Raw genomic sequence first — 15086 nt, forward strand, 5'->3', positions numbered from 1 at the left:
GAGGTGTGGGCCACCTCCAGACTTCTTCAATCTCATTGTTACTTCTTAATGCTATGGTCTCATTTAAATTGTTCCTCTGGTTTTTTGGGCCTAAAAACCACAAACGCATGTGCATAACACACACACACACACACACACACACACACACACACACACACACACGCACGCACGCACGCACGCGCACACACACACACGTTATGTTTTATTTTGAGAGAGGACATTTTGTTGCTCAGGCTGAGGCTCAGCATGAACTCTGGACTCAAACATGCCTCCTCCCATCTCAGCCTCCTGAACAGCTACGACTAGACATCCCCACACCCAGCTCATTCTATTTTGGTTGTGAAAATGTGGTTTTATAGTCTTCTACCAAACTGTGAAGGTATTTCAATCTGAAATGAATGACGGAGAAGTTAGGTGGAGGGACAGGGCTTGTTTGGTGGGCAATATGGGAGTTGCAAGAGACAAAAGCAGAAAGCGTACCCTGAAGGCGCCTTGTCTGTCACCTGTAGTAAACTGAAATGTTAAGCAGTACGCATGCTTTGCAAATAAAGGGAACACACAGTTAAGAAGACCCAGTCGTCTCTACCACCATTTGGCAGTTGCTAGGAGCCCAAGGTGAGAGGAGAGACCAGTTTCAAGATTAAGCTCGAAGGTCCCTTCCTGGTGGGACGTACCTAAAATAAAATCCAGTGGCAAATGCCTAAAGTAAAACCCAAGAAAGTCACGTAAATCAAGAGGAATGATATGATCGTGACTGAGATGTAGCTCATTTGCAGAATTACAGGCCACAGAGAAATATTCTTATATTTCTGTACAATTACAATATTTGAGGAAAGTTCACTGAGACATGGGACCTGAGAGAGAAGAATAAGGCTCAAAGTTAAGAGGGATTATTAAAGGAGAATTCCAGAACCATTTACCTCCTCCCCAAAGGTACATGCATTTTCCTGTCAAGGGTCCAGGGTGGAGAGTGGGGTGGGGGTGAAGCCTCAGGACCAAGGAGATGCCTGATAGGCATAAAGCTCGGAGCTCCAGTCTTGCCTTTTGTTTGTTTGTTTATTTGTTTGTTTGGTTTTGGTTTTTTGAGACAGGGTTTCTCTGTGTAGCTTTGCACCTTTCCTAGAGATCACTCTGTAGCCCAGGCTGGCCTCGAACTCACAGAAATCTGCCTGCCTGGCTCCCGAGTGCTGGGATTAAAGGTGTGTGCCACCACTGCCCGGCTCAGTCTTGCTGACTGCATTGCCTGCATGGCTAGTTTAACTTATATAGACAAGTTTAAGAGCATCATAAGAACAGCTAACAGAGGACCAAGGAGAAGAGAAAGCCATCTTAACCATGAGAGCCACTCAAAGGTCACCTGAGAGATTTTGTCTATTCGTGCAGATCAATAATTAGACTACCAATAATGTGAGAAAAATAAGACAGATTAACGCAACACATGCCAGGAAATTGTTGACAATCAAGATTAGGCTTGAACAACAGATAATCTATGGTAACTCCATTTAGTAAAACTGTGCTCCTCAATTCACCCATCTCTTGATTCATGGCGCTAATATTGTTCTTGTAATATTAGGAGTTCTACTAATCATACAGGCCATCTTTGAGACCTCTTTTTGTATTCCAGGAATTACTCCTGGGAGTGGCAATTAAAAAAAGCTTTTTAAAAAGGATTAGCGTGTCAAAACAACATCGTACTGTCTACTATTACAGGTGTGCCTTTTTCTCCTCCCTGACAAAAGGCATTTGGATTCTGCACGGACAAGCTGAGACTTAGCATGTTATATAGTCAGTAAACATAGCAGCACCTTTTTTGGATCAGTAGTATTGTGTCCTTGTTTCCCCCAAAGTCTGGGCTTGATAAGTTAAAGTCTTGATGTCTCCCCAATTTATTGGCTTCCTCTTCCTCTTGGGACTTCTCCTTTTGATGGGTTTGTCGTCTATCTCAGACAGTTCATGTGTCCAGTGGTCTCTGGGATGCTGTCCTGGTTGGATGCATCACAGTGGGAGCCATCTGGGACTTCATTCATTTTCTGGAAAGACACAATCACAACCTCACCCTGGTGTTAGAACTATTGATTAGTTTCTAGATCTTTCCATTTAACATATACTTTACGTTGTGTCTCCTTTAGGGCAAAATGATTTGGGGCAGCAGGAGAAGAATTATCCTTTAAAGTGAAGAGATTAGAGTTAGCATGGCTAACTATAGCACTGTATGTGGGGGTTTAGGTGGGTGTGTATGTTCCCGTTTTTTTTAAAGTTTTCGTTTAATAAGTATTTGATGGTGCTGTTCCACAATAACCTGGCTACCAGGTTTTAGTTGTAATGGGAGTCCTAGAAAGCAGGTGTATAGCACGTGGGAGGCAGAAGCAGGCAGATCTCTGAGTTTGTTGCCAGCCTGGTCTACATATCAAGGACAGCCAGGGCTACACAGAGATATCCTGTCTTGAAAAAAAAAAAAAAAAAAAAGGAAATGTATAAAGTGGTATTTGACAAAGTCAAGTTTTACATGTGACATAATGCTATTTTTAAGTTTCAACCCCAGGACAAATGGCTGAGATGCCTATTGAGCACACCAAAGTGGACCTGGCTTCCAGGTTCTCCCAGCATCCCTCAGTCCCTACGTGTTACAGGGTTTGACCTGTATACCTCACCCCCTACCCTGAACTCTCCAGTCCAGCAGCTGGGCTGCCCTTCCCCCAGAGGTTCTTCCCTCTTCCCTGTACAGTCAGACATTTTGGTTACCCTCCCCTTTTTGGACCTTTGGCCTCCTGACTGCTGCACTTGGTTCCCCTCCCTTCTCTCTCTCCCACCCCACAACCTCCCAAATGGCCCATCTCAGTCTGGTCATGTCCACTCTGGACTCTCCCAGATGTCCCTGCTTCTACCTATGCTCTCCTTTTTAAAACAGTAAACTTTCTCTTCCACCATCCCTAGGAACAGTCCTGTCCTTTCCTTTCCTATTTTTTTTTTTTCCATTCAGGTGTTTTCCTAGCCCCGTCCCATGTCACATCTGGGGCTGTGCTCTGCAGTTGACTAGTTAGGGAGAGGCGCTGTGCATGCCTGCAGCGCACTCTGAGCACCGGTCTCTGTACACCTGACAGCAAATAGGGCCTTAGATACTGACAGCCAAATGTCAAGCTGATGTGAGAACCACCCACTAATCATGCACTAGAGACTTGGGATGCAAATGTGTAAACTATGTCTTCAACAGAGGATGAGCCTCCTCTGACTCCTCCCTTGCCAGAGTCTGATCATTTATGTCAGATCAAGGGTGAGCAGAAAACTAAAAAACAAACAACATATATGTACCTAAGTTCTAAGCTTTAAGCTGAGAGGACGATGGCCAATTTTTTTGTGAAGTAATAACATATTCTAAATAATTACAAGGTGATTGTTTTTATATTTAATCTGGAACTATGTTTAAATTTTGCTCTTTTAAGTTTATTCACCATGAAAGTTAAGCACTTGCTTAAGTACTGATTTCTGAGCAGGACAGGAGAATGTGATCCATATAACGAATGATCAATATCTCAGGAAACTTAATCAGCACAGGCTTAAGTGCTTATGTACATAATAGTGACCTATAAGGGGCTATTTTATAACCTCTATGGCAGAATTTTCCATAGTTATCAGGTTATTGGTTGTTGATTGTTTAAAGTAGGAACACAGAAAAAAAATGTTCCTTATGGGGATGTAAAGGAAGAGAAAAAGCAGTCTTTTGAGTCAAGTATAATAATGTAATCTCCTTGAGGAATTCTAGTAGGAGCAGGGAGCCCTGGCTGGAGAGCCCCCACTGTTTCCAGAGTCACATTTATGCCCCTAAGACCCTGTAAGAGTCTAAATTTATTCTTTGTCTTTTAGGAATTGTAAAAACCCGGAGCTTAAGCCGGGTAGTGGTGGTGCACACCTTTAATCCCAGAACTTGGAAAGCAGAGGCAGGCTAATCCCTGAGTTCAAGGCCAGCCTGGTCTACAGAGTGAGTTCCAGGACAGCCAGGGGTACACAGAGAAACCCAGTCTCAAAATGGAAAAAAAAAAAAAAAAAAGTTCAAAGGCCTAACCAAAAGGTCTTTATGCCCTAGTTGCAATATATATTTTTCTTTTTGTACTAGAAGTTTGGCCAGTTTTAATTTTTCCCCAAGACGAGGTCAGTGATAAGAGGAGGGAGGGGACAAACCTCAGCACTGGTTTCGGCCAGCCCTAGGGCTCCGGCAATGGGGGAGCCATTTCCCCACTCCGTGGAGCTCATGAAAAGTCAGTTGTGACAAATAGGGCAAGCAGCCTGGAATAGGATGCCCTGGGGAGCCTGCTAGTGACTACTCCTAGACCACGAAAAGGAAAAGGAAAAAAAAAAAAAAAAAAAGAAGGACTTTGAGCGTCTTTTCTTTCTGATTGACCAGCCTCTGAAGGGCAGGAACCCAGAAGTAATGCTAATGCTATTCCTGGGTGACACCATGGTCCTGTATGTCTGTCCTCTCCTGAGGGTCCAGTCCTCCCTGAGTAGAGAGCATTAACATGGCCCTTTTTTCTTTTTTTTTTCAAGACAGGGTTTCTCTGTGTAGCTTTGCGCCTTTCCTGGAACTCACTTGGTAGCCCAGGCTGGCCTCGAACTCACAGAGATCCGCCTGGCTCTGCCTCCCGAGTGCTGGGATTAAAGGCGTGCGCCACCACCGCCCGGCCATACATGGCCCTTTTTAGAGTATGCTGATATTTGCTGCAGTCTGCCAAGACACCTGCTGAAGACATCGACTTGATTCTGTCTCTATGGTTCCTGATTCTGTTACAGAGGGACCCTGAGGGGCAGCTGCCAGTGAATGGGGTGCACAGACAGCGGGGATGTGGTACCCCAGTGCCCTCACCTCTCAGTTCACATCGTACCCTCCACAAGTACCCCAGCGCGATGGGGACCACGGTCCGCAGGGAGGGAGGATCAGAGCCGCGGGGCCATGAAGGACCCTGGAAGAGATAGAGGAAAAGATGGGAACTAGGAACCCGCAAGGCTGGAGCACGAGGAGGACTGAATTCACAACCCAGGTGCCCAGGACTTAGCGAATCTCTGCACAGGGTCCTCTGCGAGGCTGTACTGAGGACTCCCCGATTCTCTCCACAGCTCCAGTCACACCTGTGGGTAGCCAGGTCTCAGGAAGGAACCATGACAGAGGCTGCAGCCACCAGGCATCTTTCCCAGAATCTGAGCCTTTTAGTTCTACTGAACCGCCTGGGGTCCACGCTGCCTGCCGATGAGTTCAGGGATTTAATTGGGGGAGGGGAACACTGGACTACTGAGTCAGGAAGGTCACAGTCTCCTCACAGGAAGCTCCTGGGCTTCTCTTCACTATCACAAGGACTTAAGTCCAGACGCCCTGGTCCTCACAGCATCCCTCCCCGATTCTCTTCAGTGGATTGAGAAAGTTAGAGGGAAAGTCACCACGGGAGGGCCCGGAAGGAGCTGCGTGAATGAGGAGGGCAGGGGAGCAGAGGGGGTAGCTAGTAACTCCCTCAGCACCACTGGGATCAGCTGAAGCCTAAACCCAGTCAGCAGTGCGGACCCTCCAGGAGGAGGTCTCAGACAGCTCCCCTGGACCTAAGGCATGCTGTGCTCTGAGGACTACCTTCCCGGGGATTCCTTACAAGCCCTCCACCATCCCGGGACCTCTTTGTCCTTGAACTTTCTTTCCCACCTTCCCATGGTATTCTCCAGAAGATCACAACAGAAGCATCTAGGGAGAAGGCAGCCACAACCACACATGTTCATCCTCCCCCCCCCCCCCCCCCCGTCTTTCTGTTGTTTTGTTTTAAGGCAGGATTTCATACACGATAGAATCTGCAGTAATTCCTTCTCTCCCTCGGTCTTTCAAGAACCAGGATCACAGATTTGTCCCACCAAGCTCAGCTCCAATCCCCATCATCCACCAACCAGCCTGCTCAGCTCTTACCAATTTTCCATCCTTAATTTTACCTTCTCTTCCACCAGGTGGCAATCTGTGCTCATGCCTGAAAGACGCCTCAGCTAATCATGGGCTAGCATATCTTGTCCACTATGGAGGACTCTGGCGATGGTCATGGATTGGGGCCTTGAGAGCTTCTGCCGTTGCTTCCAAGCCCATAGAGTCTACCTCCTGGGAAGATGGCATCAGATACTGGTGTTCATTTAGGAAGGAGGGTGTTTGATTTTTCTGCAAATGACAGGCACTGAATATTCTCCATCTGGCAAATCTCACTGCATCTGTCCTGCATCAAATACTCAGTTCTGCGTTCACCACAACAGATGCAGAACGCAACAAGCTGATGAATGGGACAGCATATTTGCCCTCTGTCCATTAGGGTATATCCCATGTACCAGTCTTGGTGCCCATCCCCACAAGGTGACTTCAAAAGTACAGCCAAAGCTGCCTGTTTCCCAGTCAGCAGTGGGTTCTATGCTGCCTGTGACTTCTGGATCAGCTGGAAATGACAGGAGGAGGTCCTGGCTTTAGGGCATCTTGATCTCTCACTTGCTTCCAGTAGATTCCTTGGATCCCATGGCCATAGAGGATACTCCTTGAAGCCTGAGGAGCTTGCTGAAGGAGAGGTGGCAGCTTACTTGAGATCTAACCCCAGTCACTTCCTCCAGATGAGATAAGATCTCCACAACCATCTGGGGACCAGGAGATGTTCTGTCAGACAAGAGTCCTTGTCTCTCCCTGCTAGGCAGCTCTCAACACACAAGTGACTTGTCATGTCCCTGCAGCGATGTCTCACTTCTGGACATCTTGTCTGACTGTGACCTGTCCACCTAATCACCTAGTGTGAAAGAGCTCACCTCATGATGTCTGCCTGAGGCCTGATGGGCCTTGTGATAGACCAGAACCACAGACTGCTTTCTCTCAGGGCCCAGTACCATGCAGGAGCCACAATGAAATGGAGTGCATTTTCCCTGCTGCAGATTGTCAGCCTGGCTCCTGCCCAAGCAAGGTTCTCCTGTTAGAAACTGCCATGAACTCCCTCAGGCCATTTTCTAGAACTGACCCCTCAGGCTGGAAGATTGTCCTGGGTCACAGGGCACTAGAGGCACGTCCAGCCATGCTCTTCATGGATGTATTATCTCTGTCTGCTTTTAGCTACAGGTGCAGAGATGAGCAGGTGTAACAGAGACACTCACTCCTGTGAACACTTCAGTATTTATACAGTAGTGGTATTAGTTACTTTTCTGTTACTGTGATAAAACACCAAGGCCACACTGACATGCAGAAGGAAGGGTTTGAGGAAGTTTATAGTTTCATCGGGACAAGAGTCCCTCATCTCACAGAGAAGCATGGCAGCAGGCATACATGGAGACTGGAGCAGCAACCTCAGAGCCCACGTATTTTTAGTTTGCTTTGGTCTGGTATGGTTTGGTTTGGGTTTTTCAGACAAGGTTGCACTATATAGTTCTGGCTGTCCTAGAACTCACTATGTAGAACAGGCTGGGAAAAAAACTCATAGAGATTTGCCTTCCTCTGGCTCTCAAGTGCTGGGATGAGAGCCCTGGGATAGAATGACCAAGTGAGAGCCCACAGCTTAAACCTCAGGCAAGGTCCAGAGATGAAGAAATGGGAATGGGTTGTAAAGGCACAGACCCACTGACATACTTCCTTCAGCCAGGCCATACCTCCTAATGGTATCTAAACAGCTGCCACCAACTGGGGACCAAGTATTCAAACATCCTACTCTATAGAGGACAGGCTCATTCAAATCACCACACTAGACATTCACAGTAACATCCAGGGGTCCATGTCTGAGTGATACAACAGAAATTAAACAATACAAAAAGAATGATTGCACTTGCTGCTGTACTGAATGGTCCTTCTTGTTGGGATTTGATCGGTCCTCCTAGGAATACAAACTTCGTCTGTCTTTGAGGTGGCTCAGTTTTATTTGTTTTTTTTATATTTCTGTATATGAGTGTTTTGACTGCATACATGCATGTGTACCACATATATGCCTGGTGCCCTCAGAGGTCAAAAGAAGACATTTGGTCCCCTGGAACTAGAGTCACAGGCAATGGTGAGCCACCATGTGTGGTTGCTAAGAATCAAACCTGGATCCTCTGTAAGAACAACAAGTGTCCTTAACCACTGCACCACCTCTCTAGCCCCAATGGTCCAGTTTAAACACTGGGCACAGGAGCCTGGGGTTTTCATGGACAGCAGCTCTCAGCTTCTTGATCATCTGTTCTGTCTTTAATTGTTAAAATCCAGCCACATCTGGGTTGGCTAACCATCTATCTCTATTTAGGATTTCTGTGTTCTATTAGCCATGAACCCCTTAAGCAGTTAGGCTTCAAGGTGGGTCTCCCTTGCTCATCAATGAACCACTGCCCTTGAAGTTACTGCCTCCTGACCAGTCCACCTGATGGGACTTTCTGTACCATGCTGCTGGGATTCCAAGTTAGAAATAGTTTCCTCACACCAACCCCAGCCTTGAGCCATCATCATCCCTGAGCTTCCTGCAGTGCTGGTGCCCTTCTCCCTGGTCATGCTCACTGTGCTTCTCAGTGTTGGTGTCCTAGAATCCCACAGAGCCACATGAACTCTGCACACTTCCCCCAGAAATGTTTGCTAATATTTCCACTCTGGTACATGCATTTCTCTGAGATTTTTGTTTGTTTGATTGATTGTTTTGTTTTTCAAGGTTTAATGACGTTTTAAAAAACTGTTTTTTAGGTATTTGTATCAAGTTTTAAAATGGCAATGCTTCCATTAAATGCGTTAAAATATTCTTGTTACAGAAACACATAGATAACTGCTGTTTTTAAATATACAATATATATTTTAAAAAGCCAGGTGTACTTGCACATACAAAGAAAGGTCCTGGGGAGGAAGTTATAGGAAGTAGTCTGGGGTAGGCCGGGTCACATGAGGCTCTCCATGATGAGGTGCTGGGTCAAACTGAAGAAAATAATATTTTAAAATGTCATCTAATTCCATGGTAGCAGCCTGGTTTCCACAGCGGTTGCAGTAATTGGGTGCACTAAAAATGGTAACCACATTCCTATCATGGCACCAATTATAACCTTTCATTACAAGCTGGTGAGCATGAGACACCAGTGTGAGACAGTCGGCATGGTTAAATGTTTCAGAAATATCTTGTCCAAGGGTGTAGCCAGCACCATGTGGTGAAATACCCCATCTGCCATGGTCATCTGGATCTGACCATAAGAGATCACACATTGGGCCCTCTTGTGGAACTTCTTGTAAAAGATCCAGGGCTCTTATATGACCCAGTGCATCTATGGATGGAGAGAGGCCACCATGGAGGCAGAATATCTGTCCATCTACTAAAGTTGTCAGTGGAAGATAGTCAAAGAGATCTTAATTCCAGATGTTGGCATTTCCATATTTTTGTAGACATTCATCGTAAAAGCCATACACTTGGGCGATCTCTCGGCTTTCATGATTTCCTCGCAATATTGTAATGCACTCTGGATAGCGCACCTTTAATGCTACAAGAAGAGTCACAGTCTCCACAGAATAATAACCTCTGTCTAGGTAGCTTCCCATGAATAATAGATAGTTTGTATCTGATGATTTTCCACAATTCTGAAGAGTTCCATAAGGTCATGGAATTAGCCATGCACATTTCCACAGACAGTAACAGGACAGCTAACCTCTTGTACATTTGATTCTTTTGTAAAATTTCCTTAGCCTTCTCCACCAGGTCCGCACTTGGTTCTCCTTCACCTGCTCCACCCACTGGTCCTGCTTCTTGGTGAACACCTTCTTGTCCCTGGCGGCATGCCACAAGTCCCAGGGCCCATGCTTCACTACTTGGGCCTTTCTCAATTTTGACAATTCTGCCTCCTTCCAGCCTCCGCCTTCCCCACCTCTGCGGCCACCTCCCCAGTTGTGGAGCATGTAGCCCACGCCCTGTCAGGTCCAGAGGGCAGCTGCAGGCCGCAGCTTCTGGCCCCTGGGAGCTCTGGCCCTGCCCAGCCCTGGCCACTCGCCCCCGCTTGGCAAAGGGTCAAGGGCACAGGGCTCTGAGCAAGGAGCAAGGCAAGGCTTCTGGAGGCTCCTGGCAATGGCACCCGCCCACCACAGCCTTAGCAGCCACTGCTGCCCCTCAGGCCTCTCCTTTCTCTCAACTTTTAAAAAAACTTTTATTGATTCTTTGCGGATTTCACAAATTGAGTCCTAATCCCACTTGTCTCCCTGTGCCCTTGCTTCCACCTCTGCCCATCATCTATAGCATCTAGTTGACAAAGGAGGCAGGAGATCTGGAGTTCATGTCACCTGCTAGCAACCGCTTGTGCATGCTCAGCCTTGACAGGACAGGAATCATGTCACAGACCAGTGGGAAATGAGGAGGGAACACAGCAGGTTCCTAATCTGGAGGGTTCCGTGATGCAGATGTGGGGACAGCAGGACCACGAAAGAAGAACATGGTAGGTCCACTCAATGTGTAGAGGGAAGGAGATTCCATCTCACAGGCAAAGATAAAAAATCCCAAGGCAAAGATAAAAAAGATACAAATAAAGAGATGACTCATGGCAAGACCATTTACTGCTCATGCATCAGAATCTGAACTTGCTTTACCCAGCAGGGCTGCATAAGGGGATGATTTGAGCACAGGCATGGTTACCAGGTATTTGGAAGGGTCTGCACTTGGCTGTGTGGTGTGCTTTGCTCTAGCAAGGGGGAGGTCTTTTGCCCTGCCAATTGGCGTTGTTATAAAAAGCCCTTTTGAAGAGGTGGAGGGACCTTTGGGTCTTGATCCAGGTCCTCCGGAAGCTATCCTGTGTTTCTGTCTTTCTCCTCTCTGCTATCTTTCTATCTAAAAGTCTCTTATCCCTTTCTCCTCCTTATAGGAACCCTTTAAAAGGTGGGGAGCTGGCCTCCCACACAGGGTGGAGCATGGTGAAGTGGTTCATGGAGTGAGGCTGGGCAGGGAAGCGTGAGGCTGGGGGAGGGGGGGTGGCGCCCCTGTTCCCGTGAGGGGAATGGTGCCAGAAAGGGGAGCAAAGCGATGGGGGCGGGGGGTCAGCGGGACTGGGGTGGCAGTGAGACAAGCCTGGTCTAGCAGGGCAAAATGTGGCTGAGGAAGGGGACCTGGGGGTGTTAGGAGAGCAGGGCAAGCGGGGGGGGGGGGGGGGGGTGGCGGGGAGCAGGGCAAGCAGGGCGGCAGTGGGATGGCCGCAGGACAGGCATGGAAGCAGGACTAGCATGGGCAACCTTGCGAGCAAGGAGAGCGCTGCAGCAGCTGCTTTGCTGGGAGAAGGGGATAGCAGAGGGACCAGCATAGGTCCCCGGAGTGGAGCTCGACCAAGTGGGTCGGATCGCGACCCGGCGTGACTAAAGGCGACCCAGAGGAACAGTCACCCCGCAAGATAGCCGGCAGCGGGACCAGGGCGGCCAAGCAGGACTGAGCGCTGCCAAACCCAGCGGCCACGGGGAGAGCCAGGGGACAGAGGGAGGCAACTGAGCGAGCGAGTTGTGCGAGGCTGCAGCCGGGGCGAGAGCGAAGCGAGCGCAGTCGAGTCGGACAGAGCGCAGCTGAGGGAGCGAATCTGGCCAGCCAGCAAGGGGAGCCGTACGAGCAAGAGGGGAGCGTGGCGGCAGGGTGGCAACCGGACAGGGATAGCTGCAAGATAAGCACGGCCTAGTGCAGCTGTGCGATTGAGGGGAGCGGTGCGCTCCCGGTAGCAGCGGGACTAGGGTGGCAGCCAGACGAGCGCAGCCGAGCGGAGCGGAGCGTGGCTGAGCAGGACCGCCACGGAGCGAGCGAGGAGAGCTGTGCGAGGAGGGGAGCGGTACAAGCGGGGCTGTAGCCGGGTGGGGATAGCGGCTGATCGGGGTGGGCAATCGCAGCTGAGCTGAGCGGGCCTGAGCACAGTGGAACCCCAGGAGCCAAGGGACAGCAAGGGGGCAGCGGGACGAGCAAGTTGTGCGAGGGCAGCGGCTGAGGCCAGGCGGTGAGGAGACAGGAGCGCTTAGGACCTGAGATCAGGATGTGCCAGCTCTCTTGGTTCCTGGATCCTGGAGCAGAGTTCTCCAGAGAACACGCTGGACTGCACTTCGCCTTTTCCGGACTCTGTAGCCTATCCCTTCACTTGTAAGTTACCCCAAAATAAACCTCCCTTTTTAACTAGGTGGAGTCGCCTTAATACTTCCACCAATAGAGGTTGAGCCTTGCTCGGTGGCAGCCAATCGTGCCCAAGACGCCCTGCCTGGGAAGTATGAGGCAAGGAAGGCGGCGGTGCTATGAGTCATTAGGAACCAAGGATGAGTCACTCAGCGGGTTTTTAAGAGGCCAAGCGAAGCTGACTGAGCTCAGTAGAGCTCCAAGGAGAAGAACAGACACCAGGTGAGATAGACGGCCGGCCGGACGGCCGCGGGGCCAGCACCGCGGAGCAGGACAGAATGCTGCCGAAAACAGCTGCCGGGAGAGCCAGCGGGGAGAGGGAGGCAGCGGGGCTGCAGCGGGCCAGCGAGGAGGGGCAAGGGGAGCTAGAGCCGAGCAAGGGGAGCAGGTGGCAGCGGAATAGGGATAGCAGCGGGACGCCCAGGGGAGCGCGGCTGAGGGGAGCGGCGAAGCCCAGCGAGGGGAGCTGGGTGAGTGAGGGGTGACAGAGGGACAAGCCCGGCTGAGCTGGTAGGTGCGTAGCCAGGAGGGCCAGAGCGTGGCCATGTGGGGCAGTAGAAGGGGAGAGAGCAGCACAGCTGGATGGAGCGACGCGGAACTTTACCGCCTCCAGGCTGCCCAAGCGGCAACTCTCCAGCAGCCTGCCTGATGAGCAAGGAGGAGACAGCGAGGCCCTCTAGAGGGGCGAGCAAGGCAGCATCGTGGCGATCAGGGGGAGCGGAGCCAGCTAGGCAAGCTGGGCGGCATCGATGCAAGTGGGGCGGCAGTGGGCAAGGGAGGGAGCTGGCGAGTAGGGGAACAACCCCAGCGGGCCAGGGAGCCAGCGAGCAAAGGGGAAAGAAGCCACCCAGCGACCAGAGCCGAAGCCCGTAGGCTGCGTGCCTCTGAGCTTGACAGAAATCACAGTGTGTAGGAGGAGAGGAGCAGAGCTCCATGGCCTGAGAGAGAGTCCAGGTGAGATGCAGGAAAAGATGGGAACTAGAAATGGGCATGGCTGGAGCACGGAAAGGTCTGAATTCACAGCCCAGGTGCCTGGAACTTTGTTAATCTCTGCACAGGGTCCTCTGCAGGCTGTACTGAGGACTGATTCTCTTCACAGCCCCAGTCACACCCATTGGTAGCCAGGATTCAGGAAGGAAGCATGACAAAGACTGGAGCCCCCAGGTGCAATCTTTTCCAGAATCTGAGCCTTTTGGTTCTACTGAGCTGTCTGGGGTACACGCTGCCCGCTGGTGAGTTTCTGGAATTTAACTGGGGGAGCGGGAGGAGGGCACTGGACCACTGAGTCAGGAAGATCACAATCTCCTCACTGGAAGCTCCTGGCTTCTCTTCCCTATCACCAGGACTTAAGTCCAGACACCCTGATCCTCACCACATCCTTCCCTCCCCATTCTCTTCAGTGCATTGACAAAGTTGGGGGGAAAGTCACCGCGGGAGGGCCGGGAAGGGGCTGCGTGAATGAGGAGGGCAGGGGAGCAGAGGGGGTAGCTAGTGACGCCCTCAGCACCACTGGGATCAGCTGAAGCCTAAACCGAGTCACCAGTGAGGACCCTCCAGGAGGAGGTCTCAGACAGCTCCCCTGGACCTAAGGCATGTGTACTCTGAAGATTGCCTTCCTGGGGATTCCTCACAAGCCCTCCACCATCCTGGGACCTCTTTGTCCTTGAATTTTCTTTCCAAACTTCCCATGGTATTCTCCAGAAGATCACAACAGAGGCTTCCAGGGAAAAGGCAGCCACAACCACAGGCATTAGTTCTTCTGTTCTCTCTGTCTCTCTCTCTCTGTCTGTGTGTCTCTCTGTGTCTGTCTCTCTTCTGTTTTGTTTTAGGACAGGATTTCACACACTATAGAATCTGCAGTAATTCCTTCTGTCCCTCGGTCTCCCAAGCTCTGGGATCACAGATCTGTCCCACCAAGCTCAGCTCCAATCCCCATGTGTCTCATCACCCCCTCCTACTCACTCCATCTCTCTTTTCTAGCCTTTCCCTGTTACAATTCATAAAGTGCATTTAAGCCCTCTTCAACCATGTGGCAATCTGCGGCTGATACACCTTGCCCACTGTGGAGGACTCAGAAAATGGTCCTGAGGTGGAAACCTATGGAATCGTCTGTCCTTGCTCCCAAGCCCATAGAGTCTACCTCCTAGGGTGATGGCATCAGATACTGATGTTCAGTTAGGGGAGGGTTTTTTTTTTCCCCTGTAAATGGCAGGCACTAAATATTTTCAACTTGTCAAGCGTCACTCTATCTGTCCTGCATCAAATACTCAGTTCTGCAGTTGTGTGGCATTTACCCACCAACCCCACAGCTCCCCAGAGTTTTCTTGAGTGTGAGCAGCAGGAAATATTAGATAGAAGGATTTATTGCGGAGAATATCGCGGAGATAAACAGAAAATAAAGGATAGCCTCAAGAGGGCCTGGAACCTATTCCAATGGGCCCCGACTGTCTCTGCCCCAGGGTTTTTATAGAGACGCCAAGGGGTGGAGCAAAAGACCTCCTCCCCCAGCACAGCCAAGTGCAGACCATCTCAGACACCTGCACTCAGGTCCGTGGTCTAATCATCCTCTATGTGGACCTGCTGGGTAAAGCCACAGGAACCCAAGAACGGACTCCCACAGGTCCCCCTTTCTTAATATATAAAAAATAACTAATTATTAATGGCTTACAGCAATCTCCATAGCTGTTACACCTCCCAGTATGGGAGTAGAGGATGATAAAGATGGCATTTCTCTTTTGAATTAGGTCCAAGGTGACTACAGCAGTCTTAGCTGCCTCAAGCCCTTTCTAAACCAAAAACTCTTAAGGCGACTACAAACTTAAAAGAATCCCTTAGCTTCATCATTACCATTAACAGGTTAACATAAATATTGCTATACATAGTCACAATTCTCTCAGTCTTACAACTCAAAGCAAACTCTGAACAGAACCATTTGAATTAGCATATATGGTGCTATATATAGTTAACAATTTTTCCATCTTACAA

General features: G+C 49.6%; 1 pseudogene; it reads right to left on the bottom strand.

Annotated features, from left to right (window-relative positions):
- Nucleotides 1-8796: 8796 nt before the first annotated feature.
- Nucleotides 8797-9588, bottom strand: LOC128118782 (serine/threonine-protein phosphatase 2A catalytic subunit beta isoform-like; annotated as a pseudogene).
- Nucleotides 9589-15086: the final 5498 nt, after the last annotated feature.

This window comes from Peromyscus californicus, unplaced genomic scaffold (genome assembly GCF_007827085.1).
Source record: "Peromyscus californicus insignis strain IS unplaced genomic scaffold, ASM782708v3 Scaffold_22__1_contigs__length_63687245, whole genome shotgun sequence".
NCBI classification, from domain to species: Eukaryota; Metazoa; Chordata; class Mammalia; order Rodentia; family Cricetidae; genus Peromyscus; species Peromyscus californicus.